General features: G+C 37.8%; 1 long non-coding RNA gene across 1 annotated transcript in view; it reads left to right on the forward strand.

Moving 5' to 3' along the window:
• Positions 1–740: 740 nt before the first annotated feature.
• The window catches only part of LOC126213109 (uncharacterized), a 57,852-nt gene continuing 46,000 nt past the window's right edge, over positions 741–12,592 (forward strand). Inside the window, exon 1 of the long non-coding RNA XR_007541076.1 lies at positions 741–1,297. This is a non-coding gene — a long non-coding RNA (uncharacterized LOC126213109). The remainder of the gene's footprint in view (positions 1,298–12,592) is intronic.

Consider the following 12,592-nt stretch of genomic DNA (forward strand, 5'->3'; position numbering starts at 1 on the left):
AAAGAATTCACGTTAGTATTTTGCAGCTGTGACTTATTAAACTGATAGTTTGATAAATTTCACATCTGTCAACACCTGCTTTCTTTGGGATTAGAATTATTATATTCTTCTTGAAGTCTGAGGGTATTTCGTCTGTCTCATACATCTTGCTCACCAGATGGTATAGTTTTGTCAGGTCTGGCTCTCCCAAGGCTGTCAGTAGTTCTAATGGAATGTTGTCTACTCCCGGGCCCTTGTTTCGACTCAGGTCTTTCAGTGCTCTGTCAAACTCTGCACGCAGTATCATATCTCCTATTTCATCTTCATCTACATCCTCTTCCATTTCTATAATATTGTCCTCAATTACATCGCCCTTGTATAGACCTTCTATATACTCCTTCCAGCTTTCTGTTTTCCATTCTTTACTTAGAACTGGGTTTCCATCAAAGCTCTTGATATTCATGCAAGTGGTTCTCCTTTCTCCAAAGGTCTCTTTAATTTTCCTGCAGGCAGTTCTTTCTTATCCCTAGTGAGATAAGCCTCTACATCCTTACATTTGTCCTCTAGCCATCCCTGCTTAGCCATTTTGCTCTGCCTGTCGATATCATTTTTGAGACGTTTGTATTCCTTTTGCCTGCTTCATTTACTGCATTTTTATATTTTCTCCTTTCATCAATGAAATTCAATATTTCTTCTGTTACCCACGGATTTCTACTAGCCCTCGTCTTTTTACCTGTTTGATCCTCTGCTGCCTTCACTATTTCATCCCTCAAAGCTACCCCTTCTTCTTCTACTGAATTTCTTTGCTGGTATATGCCGCATGCAACTTTTGTATGTAGTAACTCAGTAATAGGCTTTGCGGTATTGTGATTCCCAAGAGACGAAAAGCGGAACACAAAATTGTTGGAGAGAAAACAGGAAACGTAATATACATTCGCATTCTAGGAGGCAAACAAGCTGATCGGTTAAAATGATTGTGGTTAGAGTATCGTATTTTCCCATAGAATATAAATGTATATGATATATTTAATACTGTGATGTATGTACTCATCCTGCACGTGTAGTGTCGTACTCATGAATGTTATAAACTGCAGCTGTGTTGTATGCAACTTAGTACTGTTGTAGTGGCTGTTGGAAGGCATCTTCAAATGTAACTGTCGTTTAAACATGTTGAGATGTTAATTAATGGAGTTGTTGGACTTTATTTTGGCCACTGAAGTATATAGCGATGAAACTCGCTAAAAACAGGAATAGGAAGCAGAAAACTGGAGATACTGTGGGAAATTCACATTTGCAAAATAAGATGCTGAAATAGCAGGTAAGGGTTCTTATGAATGTCTCGCCTGACATTCAGAAAATTCGTAAATTAAATCAGTGTCTAGTGAATTCACTCTTCATTATTAATCATAAGGACCATTAGTGAGTAAATGGTTTAGGATGTAAGTATTGAATTTCAATGTTAGAATGGATAATTTTTGGATCTTAGCTGTGCTGCTTAGAAAAGAAATGCTGTAGGACAGATTGAATAAAAGTATTCTGTTTGTGGGCCAGTAGAGTGCGAAACATCTAAGTGCAAAGCAGGCAGTACTGGCATTTTTAGGTTGTACCAAAAAGATGCAGTCTCTGTACAAATGTTCCAACAGTAATTAAGGTTCATTCTTGATAATTTAATTTCTGATATTAGTCATGTGAACATGGTTTGGTTTATTATACTGAGAGCTTTGGTTTAGATAGAGTAAGTGAAAGTGTTGTATCTAGGGGTTTGAGCTATCTGGGTGAAGTAAAATTTGCAACACCATGTTTTAGAAGTGTCGGTTCGTGGTTATCAAGGGCTTTGTCGGAGCTGTGTAGCACAAGTGAAAATTGTGTTGAGTTTTTGAGTTCTGTATGGGTGACTGGTATTGAGGTCTTCATTTGAGATTCATAGGTCACGTGAAATTTACAACACCAATAGTTTACATTTTTGTAATTTTTTTGTTAGATTTTTGAGTATTTTGTGTGCTTGATTTTTGGGTGAATACTTGTTTTGCAGTGATGTCATTATTGCCAGAGAGTGGAAGAAATCACTATTCTTTTGAAATTGTGATTGTTTATTTATGTCATGCCACCTTAGTAAATGTATATATTGTGAAGGTGCTGTGAGAATTCTTAATGCCTTGAAGGTGCACCCACAAAATGACAGTTGTTAAACACTAGTGTCTATCTCCAGCTTCTCACTTACTGTTTGATGCAATATGTGATCACATTAGCTGGATACATGTTTCAGCATTTGACAACTAAATATTTGTTCAGATGTAGAAGATTTTTCTCACGGGTACTTCATTGGATGTTGATTTGTATCTCATTGGCGACATACAAATTTCATGTTACTAATCAGTATGTTCTTATTACTTTTCTAATTTGACATGTAGTGATGATATTCTACTTATGTTTGATCTTTTCTGTCCTGCTAGGTTCTACATAGAAGTATTTGATAGTTCAGTCAGTACACCTTTGATTTATTTTCAGAAACGCATCACAAATCCAGTACCACACCAGGGCTACAGGATTGTACAACCAAACGTTCTCTGCCAGAACCCTATATTTTTTGGGATGGTTACTAAGGATAGGCCATGGCATATACTGAAGATCATTATTTTATATTTTACCATCTGTGCCATATTAATGTCTGTTTAATATATTAATGTTATGACACTGTCAATAGTAGTTTCACAGATACACTTTAAGAAAATGAAACAGTTCACATTCCGCTGTGAAAACCCACTGTCATATAATTTTATTGAAGTGGATGACACTTGTATCACTTGTGTTGGAGTTACTGTTGCTATGAATGTCATTTTTTTGTGTGACATGTTAAAAACAACTGCAGTAAAATAAATTTGTTTATTGCAAATGGAGTTATGCCTTTTACATATGTTGTATTGTCCAATTTTACATGTGTGTTGTTCACAATCCCTGCTCCCATCCCCACCCAGAGAAAGTAATTACAGAATCATTGCATAATGTTACATCATGTGTGTGTATGTCTTGGAAGGGGGGGGGGGGGGGAGGGGGAGTGCACACACTTTTGAGAAGAGTTTATCAGTCCATCCACTAATGATTATTGGTCCAAGGGTAATATTTTTTTTTACTGAGTTGCTTACATTTCTTCAAAAGTAAAGCTGTGAAAAATATGAAATTAAAATATTTTGTGATTGGCTCTGCATGGAATGTTGAATGTTTCATTATAATATACTGAATTACTCAACATTTATTCACTTACTGTGAACTGTTAGACATCAGCAGTATTTAGTACAAATATAACATCTATTAGTGACATGAAAATTTCTGTTGGATTGCGACTTGAACCTAAATTTCTCTCTTGTGAGGAAATTTCCATGAAGTTCTGGGTTTGCAGTCAGATGTTGCAGCACCAGTGTTCTGACTGCATAACATCCAGCAATGTGAATGGGATGAAGGCATACTGAATATTCATCTGTCCTAGAAACCTCAGCAAAGATTCACTGTGTATATGTTTAGAATAAGGCATAATGAGGCAATTGTAACACACTCAGCCAATGATACGCAGCTTCTTATTTGTCATGTGTTCAGTTCTTTTCCTTTGATTCTTTCCACACATCACCTCTCCTCTGCTTGTAACTTCAGACTGATCAGTCTTTGTGAGTACATAGTGGGCTCTGAAAAGGAACACTAAGTTGTTCTAGATATGTTGTTTGGTTAGTCATTTTGGATATGGCATGATCTTGAAGAAATGGAACAAGCAGAAGTAGCAACCATTACGACCAGTGCTTGATTTGTAAAGTAGTAGTAGTAGTAGTAGTAGTAGTACCAGTACTGTGACCTACATGGACTGTTTTTTTTTTATTAATGTCTTAAAACATTATTTTAATGGTTTTTGTATCAGAGGTATCAGTATGGTGCACCATCACAAATCAAGCACCGGTTATAACAACAAAAGCAACCGTCTGGTTTAAAATAGTCACACTGACTGTACCTGGAGTGCTCTGTCATCTCACAGCAATAAAAAAGGAAGATTGTTTGACAATATTATAGAAAGGATAGGTGCTGATTCACAGTTAGGCACAACAAAGATTGTCAAACAAAGTTTTCAGCCAATCAAATTCATCACAATTAGACAACATATATTCAGTATCTCCGCTATGTGGTGAGTAGCAACTACCCATTTCATAACATTGTCATTATTACGTAATGGATTTCCCATTGTGTGAAGAATAGTGTTTAATGTACCATTGATCACAGTAGAAAGGACAGACTATCAGGTTTCTACCAACAGACAGAGCTTATCTCTTACTATGTGGTCTCCATCAAGATGGACACAATCTTCCTCAAGGCTTTTCGCATCAGATCTGTGGCTGAGCAGCAGCCAACTGAATGTTGCCTCAAACTGAATTAGTGATAAGCAAAAAATAAACAGACAAGAAATTTGTTCAGTGCATAAACTTGAAACTGATATTAAATTGACAGATTCTTTGACCAAAAGTTGGCTTACACTACACAAAGTGTTTTCGCAGTAAAAGTTTTCTTCTTATCTGAAATTCATGACAGTTTCTGTTCATTAGTATGTTTGAGAATCGTTCCCAAACTTAATTTATATATAAAAAAGATTTTAGTGGCAACTGAAGTATAGTAAGTTTGATTTCGTGGCTATTATTTATTTCCGTTTATCTGCTTTCGTTTCCTGATTTTCTTCATCTGCCATATGTGGCACAGCTGTTTCTGCCAGAATGATGGATTTTCATTCCCTTACAATGCAAATGAAGGTGGAAAATATACTCCTCAAGTCAAACAAGGTAAAAAAAATTTGGAAATTCCATGTAACATAAAAAAAATGAAATACTGCGTAACTGGAGCTTCAGTAGTTATGTGAGGCTATTTGTCTGTATGGAGGCTGAGAAGCTGGAAGACTGCAGTGAAGTGCAGGAAGGCTTGCAGAGAATCAACAATTGGTGGCATGTCTTGCACTGTGAATAACTGTCAAGACAGATGCTCCACTTTCTAGTGAGCAACAGTTTGTCACTGAAGAGATCATTCCAATTTCCATCGGCTGAAGTCTTGGTACAAGAATTGCTCTCCACACAATGACCTGTGCCTGTGCACATTTTTGCATTTATGCAAAAGCAAAGTCAATTATGTTGTATTTGTTTGTTCAGTGACAGTACGTCTATAGGTAATAAGTTTCCAGTAACATTACAGTGAGAGAGTTACAGAAGATGACAGGGGTTGTTGCTAAGACTGTGAATTTGTTTGTTTATCAGATGCATAGCAAAATGACGTAAATCCTTTATCAGAGGCCACCAACTGATTTGGACATAAACTTACAAGAATGAAGTCACTTCTTTTATCTTGGATGAATACTGTTTAAAATAATGTAACATATCATACAGCTATGTCACTTACCTGGTTTATGCTTCAGGAGCAAACGTTATGAGAATTTCAGGTCTTCTGATGCAATAACTCCATCATTTTAGGATGATCTGGGCAATAATTTACTTATTTCTGCTAACATGTTTGGGAAAAATAACATCTTAATAGAGACTCTGCTTCTGTGTGTGTAACAAGCTAATATTAATGACAAAATTTCTGTGATTGAAATGGAAATGTCTAGTTGGGGGCACTGACTTGATTGTGTAACTTAAGCCATGGCTAATGTGAATGATGTGGTTGAGAGATGGTTATGACAGTTCACTTCATGGTGTATGGCTGATGAGTGCCATGTCTAGCCTTTTGTGGTTTTTTTTTTTTTTTTTTTTTTTTTTTTTTTTTTTTTTTTTTTTTTTGGGGGGGGGGGGGGGGAAGTTTACACTGTCATCTCATATCTGTAACTGAGTGGGCTGATGACCAAACAAAAAGATAGCACCACAGTAGTTTATTTTTTGCAGTAAACATTATGCAGCCACAGGGTTTCAATGTCTGCCTGATAGCTTTCCTGCTATGCAGTGCTGTGCTTTGAGTCCTCGGCAACACCTTTCGACACGCATCTGGCTGCTGGTGTTTGGCACTTTTCCGGATCACTGAACCCCATTCACAAGAGTTTCACTAAGATATTGATGGCAATGATACAATTAATTTGGAAACACACACTGCCTGAGAAAACAGAGAAATGTAACTATGATTTTTGCAGAAAAGTTACTGAACATATCAACAATGTTTTGTGTTCAGTAGCTACAGAAGACTGTTGTCATCAAGACTGCCCATCTAAATCAGTGTCAAAACGCTCCTCTGTTGGAAACGGGGGCCACACTCTTGATACCAATTTTGATGCCACTTTGCAAGAAGTATGCAATTTTCTAGATTCTTCAGAGAAATCCCAATTTTCACTGTAGGATTTTTTGCAGAAAGCCAATGAATGACTCCCAGACTGAGATACAATTACTATAAAAATGCTTAAATACAAACTGACTGAACATTACAGTTATGGAGTCATTCCACAAATATTCAATGATCCGTCTCCCAACATCCAGTCTGGTGAAGGTTCATTGATGATATATCCAAACTCAGGACCGAGGCAACCTATCCACATTCCTTCTGAACCTCAACACGATTTCTCCTATCTGTTTCACCTGGTCCTCCTCTACACAATGTGCCACCTTCCTGGAAGTTGACCTCCACCTCTCTGATGGCTCCATCCACACCTCAGTCAACATCAAACTCACTAACCACCAACAGTACCTGCATTTCAACAGCTGCCATCCCTTCCACACAAAAATAATTCCCCCACATACAGCTTAGCTACCTGTGGACGACATACCTGCCCTGAGGAGCACTCTCTTGACCTGTATGCTGAAGGGCTCACAAAGGCCTTTGCAGGCAGCAACATTCCCCCAATCTAGTCCACAAGCAAATTTCCAATGCCCCCCTATCCTCACACACCCGCAATCCTCCCACCATCTCCAAGAATCAGCTAAAAGGAGTGCCCCCTCATCATCCAATATCACTCTAGACTGTAACAAGTCAACCATATTGTCACCAGTGCTGTATCTCTCTTCCTGCCCAGAAAGAGGGCCTTCCTACCCCAAGATCCTTTGCAGTCCTCCTAAAGATGTGTTTCATTGCCCACCCAACCTACACATCATCCTAGTGTATCTCTGTGCCCCTCCTACTCTCATCTGCTTATTACAGAGATCATATACATGTGGCAGACCAAAGTACAAGCTCTGCCTAATCCATACACCCAGCACCTACTACTCTATCTAGTCATGTCACTGGCATATCGTACCCCATCAGAGGCTGGGCCACCTGTGAAAGCGGCCATCATATACCAGCTCTGGTGCAATCACTGCACAGCTTTCTGTATTGTATGAGTATCAACCAGCTGTCCATCAGGATGAATGGCCACCCCCAAACTAAGGCCAAAAGGAAAGTAGACTGTACTTTTGGCACAATGTGCAGCTGAATGTAAAATGATTGATTTTAATGGCTGGTTCACAACCCAGATTATATAGATCCACCCCTCCACCACTAGCTCTTCTGAAACACACAGACCAGAGTTATCTTTACAACATATTCTCTGTTTGTGAAACCATCCTGGCCTCAACCTACAGTAACCTGCTGTCCCCACATCCTCAACCCAACAACTTCTGTCCTTTCCATCCTGTCACCCCTCCCAAGTTAAATTGCTTTCAGCATGTGCCCCTTCCTACTGACCGCTACAATTGTGCCAGCTCATATCTACATCTACATCCATACTCCGCAAGCCACCAGACGGTGTGTGTCGGAGGGTACCCTGAGTACCTCTATCGGTTCTCCCTTCTATTCCAGTCTCGTATTATTCGTGGAAAGAAGGATTGTTGGTATGCTTCTGTGTGGGCTCTCATTTCTCTGATTTTATCCTCATGGTCTCTTCGTGAGATATTTATAGGAGGTACCAATATACTGCTAGAATCTTCGGTGAAGGTACATTCTCGAAACTTTAACAAAAGCCCGTACCGAGCTACTGAGCGTCTCTCCTGCAGTTTTCCACTGGAGTTTATCTATCATCTCCGTAACGCTTTCAAGATTACTAAATGAACCTGTAACGAAGTGCGCTGCTCTTCTTTGGGTCTTCTTTATCTCTTCTATCAACCCTATCTGGTACGGATCCCACACTGCTCAGCAGTATTCAAGCAGTGGGCGAACAAGCATACTGTAACCTACTTCCTTTGTTTTTGGATTGCATTTCCTTAGGATTCTTCCAATAAATCTCAGTCTGGCATCTGCTTTACCGACGATCAACTGTATATGATCATCGCATTTTAAATCACTCCTAATGCGTACTCCCAGATAATTTATGGAATTAACTGCTTCCAGTTGCTGACCTGCTATATTGTAGCTAAATGATAAGGGATCTATCTTTCTATGTATTCGCAGCACATTACACTTTTCTACATTGAGATTGAATTGCCATTCTCTGCACCATGCGTCAATTCGCTGCAGATCCTCCTGCATTTCAGTACAATTTTCCATTGTTACAACCTCTTGATACACCACTGCATCATCTGCAAAAAGCCTCAGTGAACTTCCGATGTCATCCACAAGGTCATTTATGTATATTGTGAATAGCAACGGTCCTATGACACTCCCCTGTGGCACACCTGAAACCACTCTTACTTCGGAAGACTTCTCTCCATTGATAAGGACATACTGCGTCCTGTTATCTAGGAACTCTTCAATCCAATCACACAATTGGTCTGATAGTCCATATGCTCTTACATTGTTCATTAAACGACTGTGGGGAACTGTATCGAACACCTTGCGGAATTCAAGAAACACGGCATCTACTTGGGAACCCGTGTCTATGGCCCTCTGAGTCTCGTGGACGAATAGCGCGAGCTGGGTTTCACATGACCGTCTATTTCAAAACCCATGCTGATTCCTGCAGAGTAGATTTCTAGTCTCCAGAAAAGGCATTATACTCGAACATAATACGTGTTCGGAAATTCTACAACCTGCCATCCCTCCCTCCCACATTCCTACCTGGCAAACTGGCCATCTCCATCCGAGCTACTAGCTACCCATTACCAGCTCATCTCCCTGCCCTCCCACCTTCTTTCCCTCTACCCACCCTGCTTGACACTACCGCACCACCATCAGCCCACCTGCCCCAAAACAAAATAGCACTGACACTCTCAGCATAGCTGGCAGCATGGACAGAGAGAGAGAGTGTGTGTGTGTGTTAGTTTTTGTTAGTGTAGCTCGGCAAAGGATAAATCTTAAAGCTAGCCAGTTTTCCTTCTTTTGTTTGTGTCTATCAACAACTCTATACTCCTGTTTTTCAGTGAGTGGTCTCCTGAAATCCTAATGTGTTTATCTTGGTTAAAACATGCATATGAACTTCTTTGAGCAGAATTTCACTAGAAATATTTTTTTTCGTAATAGATGTCTTCGAAAGATGAACTGTTTTTATAAAAACAGAAAAATAAAGATCAAAAAATTGAATTAAGGGGTGGTGGAGTAGGTGCTCACCCACTAGGGGAGGGAACTTTTCTGTTTCTCACTACTACATCCAGTATGACTATTTTCCTAAAGTTTCAAAATTTTATAAATTATTTTCCCTATTTTTCTTAATTTGTCTGGGGTATAAGAAAGGTGGCAAGCTACAGGTTGTCCATTGATTATTCTTAACTTTTTTTTTTTTTAATGTTATCTCGGTGAAATAACACAGTTAAATAACAATCAACTATATTCCCTGAGTAACAGAAATTTAGAACCATGGGTATGCCATGTCATTAACAACATGGCTTAACACTGTATCTTACTTTTATTGATATCAAATCGCTCCATTGCTATCCGAGCCCCCCCAAAATTCAAGGTAAGGACATTGTCATTCTTAAACCCCCCTCCACCCCCCACCAGTCTGTTTGAGAGCATGCTAACTACCCTTTCCAGCCATAGGTTTTAACAACTTTTATTTTTATTACATTTATATCCCTTTTCTTGCAAAAAGCGAGTAAATTCTCTTGTTCAATCTTACCATTTGAAGTTATTTCTTTAGATTACTGTTAGAAATTTTACACACAAATAATACATATGGCTAAAGAAAAGACAAGAACAATGAATGTACATGTGGTACATGTATAGCTAAAGAAAATATTAGATTCAGATTCAGATTCTTTATTAGTCATTCAGCATTGTTACATGCAATAGACTTTGTCAGTTCACTTAACCTATTAATTTTACAACAAAATTTTACAAAATACATTTCTACATATTTAAGTTGATATTGGGCATTTCTAAAAATTCTTCTAATGAATAGAATGGATTAGTTAACAAGAAGTTATGAACATTGTCTTTAAATAATTTGTCAGGCTTGATTGACCCATTTTTAGACAATTTGTTATATATTTTAATTGCCATATACTTATGACTATTGTTAGTTTTAGCTAATCTATTTTGTGGCAACAGCAGAGAAGTACACGTTCTTGTATAGTAGCCATGTCTTTCATTTGCTGCACTTAAATTAGGTAGTTCAGCAAGTATGTAGTTAACACTGTCAAGAATATATAAATTAATTACTGTTAAAATTCTATATTTAGTGAACAATGGTTTGCAATGTGTTCTATTATCTACCTTAGCCATTACTCTGATTGCTTTCTTCTGGATCACCATAATTTCATTTATTTTTCTGCTGTTTCCCCAGAGTATTAACCCATACCTTAAAACAGATTGAAAAAAGGCAAAGTACGCTGTCCTTACGTACTCAAATGTCACACAACACATCAGTCTCTTCAACAAATATATAACTCTTGACAACCTAACCACTATGTGATCAACATGAGAGTTCCATGTTAGACTGTTGTCAAGTACAATACCTAAAAACTTTGCCTTTTGTTTTTCTATTTTTGTAGTCTTTGATAGACTGAACCACATATTCTGGGTCTTTTCCTCATTTAATAGAAGACCATTGGCATTAAACCATGATGTTGCATTTTCTTTTGCCAATTTCATATCACTTACAAGGTTATCAAGTATATGGTTTACAGATAGAAAAGTTGTGTCATCTGCATACATATATGTTTTTACATCTATATTTCCTGGTAAGTCATTTATGTGTACAAGGAAAAGAAGTGGTCCCAATTTAGATCCCTGTGACACTCCATGTTGAACCTCGAGTATATTTGACAGATGACTTCCTGAACTCACCACCTGGTTCCTTTTATTGAGGTATGGTTTGATGAGTTTTAAACTTTTATCACATATTCCATAGTACTCAAGTTTAGAGAGCAGAAGTGAGTGGTCAACACAGTCAAAAGCTTTGCTCAGATCACATAAGGTTACCTGTGCGTGCGCATGGTCCTCAAATGCTGCTAGAATGTCTCTGACTAAGAGCTCTATGGCATGTATAGCTGACCTTCCTTTTCTGTAACCAAACTATGATGCACTTAACATACCATTTTGTTCTAGGTACTCATACATCTGCTTATATATTATGCCTTCAAAGACTTTTCCTAGTACTGGAATTAGTGAAATTGGTCTGTAGTTTGCAGGATCTGATTTGACACCCTTCTTAAAGACTGGAGTTACCTTGGATAGTTTGAGAGGATCAGGAAAAAACCCTTCTATGAGACACAGGTTTATAGAATATGTTAATGGTGCTGCAATGTAATGTATGATTTCTTTCAATAGATTGTTTGACATATTAAAAATATCTGTACTGTATGAATTTTTCATTTCTTTGACTATTTTAAGAACTTCATGTTGGCATACCTCTTTGAAGTGTTTCAATGATGATCTGGCCCTATTATGATTTAGGTTTGCTCTCTTCAGATAATCTATACATGTTACATTGGGTTTACTGATCAGATTTTTGATATCATCAGCGCAGCTTACAAAATATTTATTGAATGTATCTGCTGGTATTGGGACTGTCTTGTCGAAGTTTCTGACTTCACCTTTAACAGTATTAATTACTGACCAGGCTGTTTTGCATTGGTTTTTACTATTTTTTATGAAATTTGTGTTGTATCTTAGTTTCGCCAATTGCAACTCTTTCTTATACTGTTTCTTAGTGATTTTTTCGAGATCCTTAATTTCATTAGAATTGTTTACTTTGGCAAGGCGCTTCAACAGCAGTAGCTTATTTTTTAGATTCTCCAGTTCTTTGGTGTACCAAAATTTACCCTTTCTTGTTTTATGGTATTTCTTTTGAACAAGATGGGCTTTTAAGATACCTGTTAAGTAATTGTGGAATGTTTCATAAACTGTTTGGGCACTGGAATCACAGTTTTGAAATAATTTGTCCCAGTTTGTTATGCTCAACTGGTGTGTTAACTTTATGAGATTGTGTTTTGTTAATATTAAGGTATTAGATTTTGGTAACTTTTGTGCAGCCTTGCTCTCATCCCCTTTTATAAAATGTCTTAACTTTAATGTTAACATGGAGTGGTCTGAGAAAACAAATTCCTTTACCTTGGTGGAGTACATATCACGAGCACAGTTGACAAAAGCATTATCCAAGCACGCTTGTAGTCTTGTTGGTTCTGAATTTACATGATGGAAGTTGTGCTGCCTTAGCATATTCAGTAACTTATTTACACTGGGTTTGTTACATGTTACATGAAAGCTTGAATTAAAGTCTCCCCCAATTACATTTACATACTGTTTCCATTTTGTTATG

This window comes from Schistocerca nitens, chromosome 11 (assembly GCF_023898315.1).
Source record: "Schistocerca nitens isolate TAMUIC-IGC-003100 chromosome 11, iqSchNite1.1, whole genome shotgun sequence".
NCBI classification, from domain to species: domain Eukaryota; kingdom Metazoa; phylum Arthropoda; class Insecta; order Orthoptera; family Acrididae; genus Schistocerca; species Schistocerca nitens.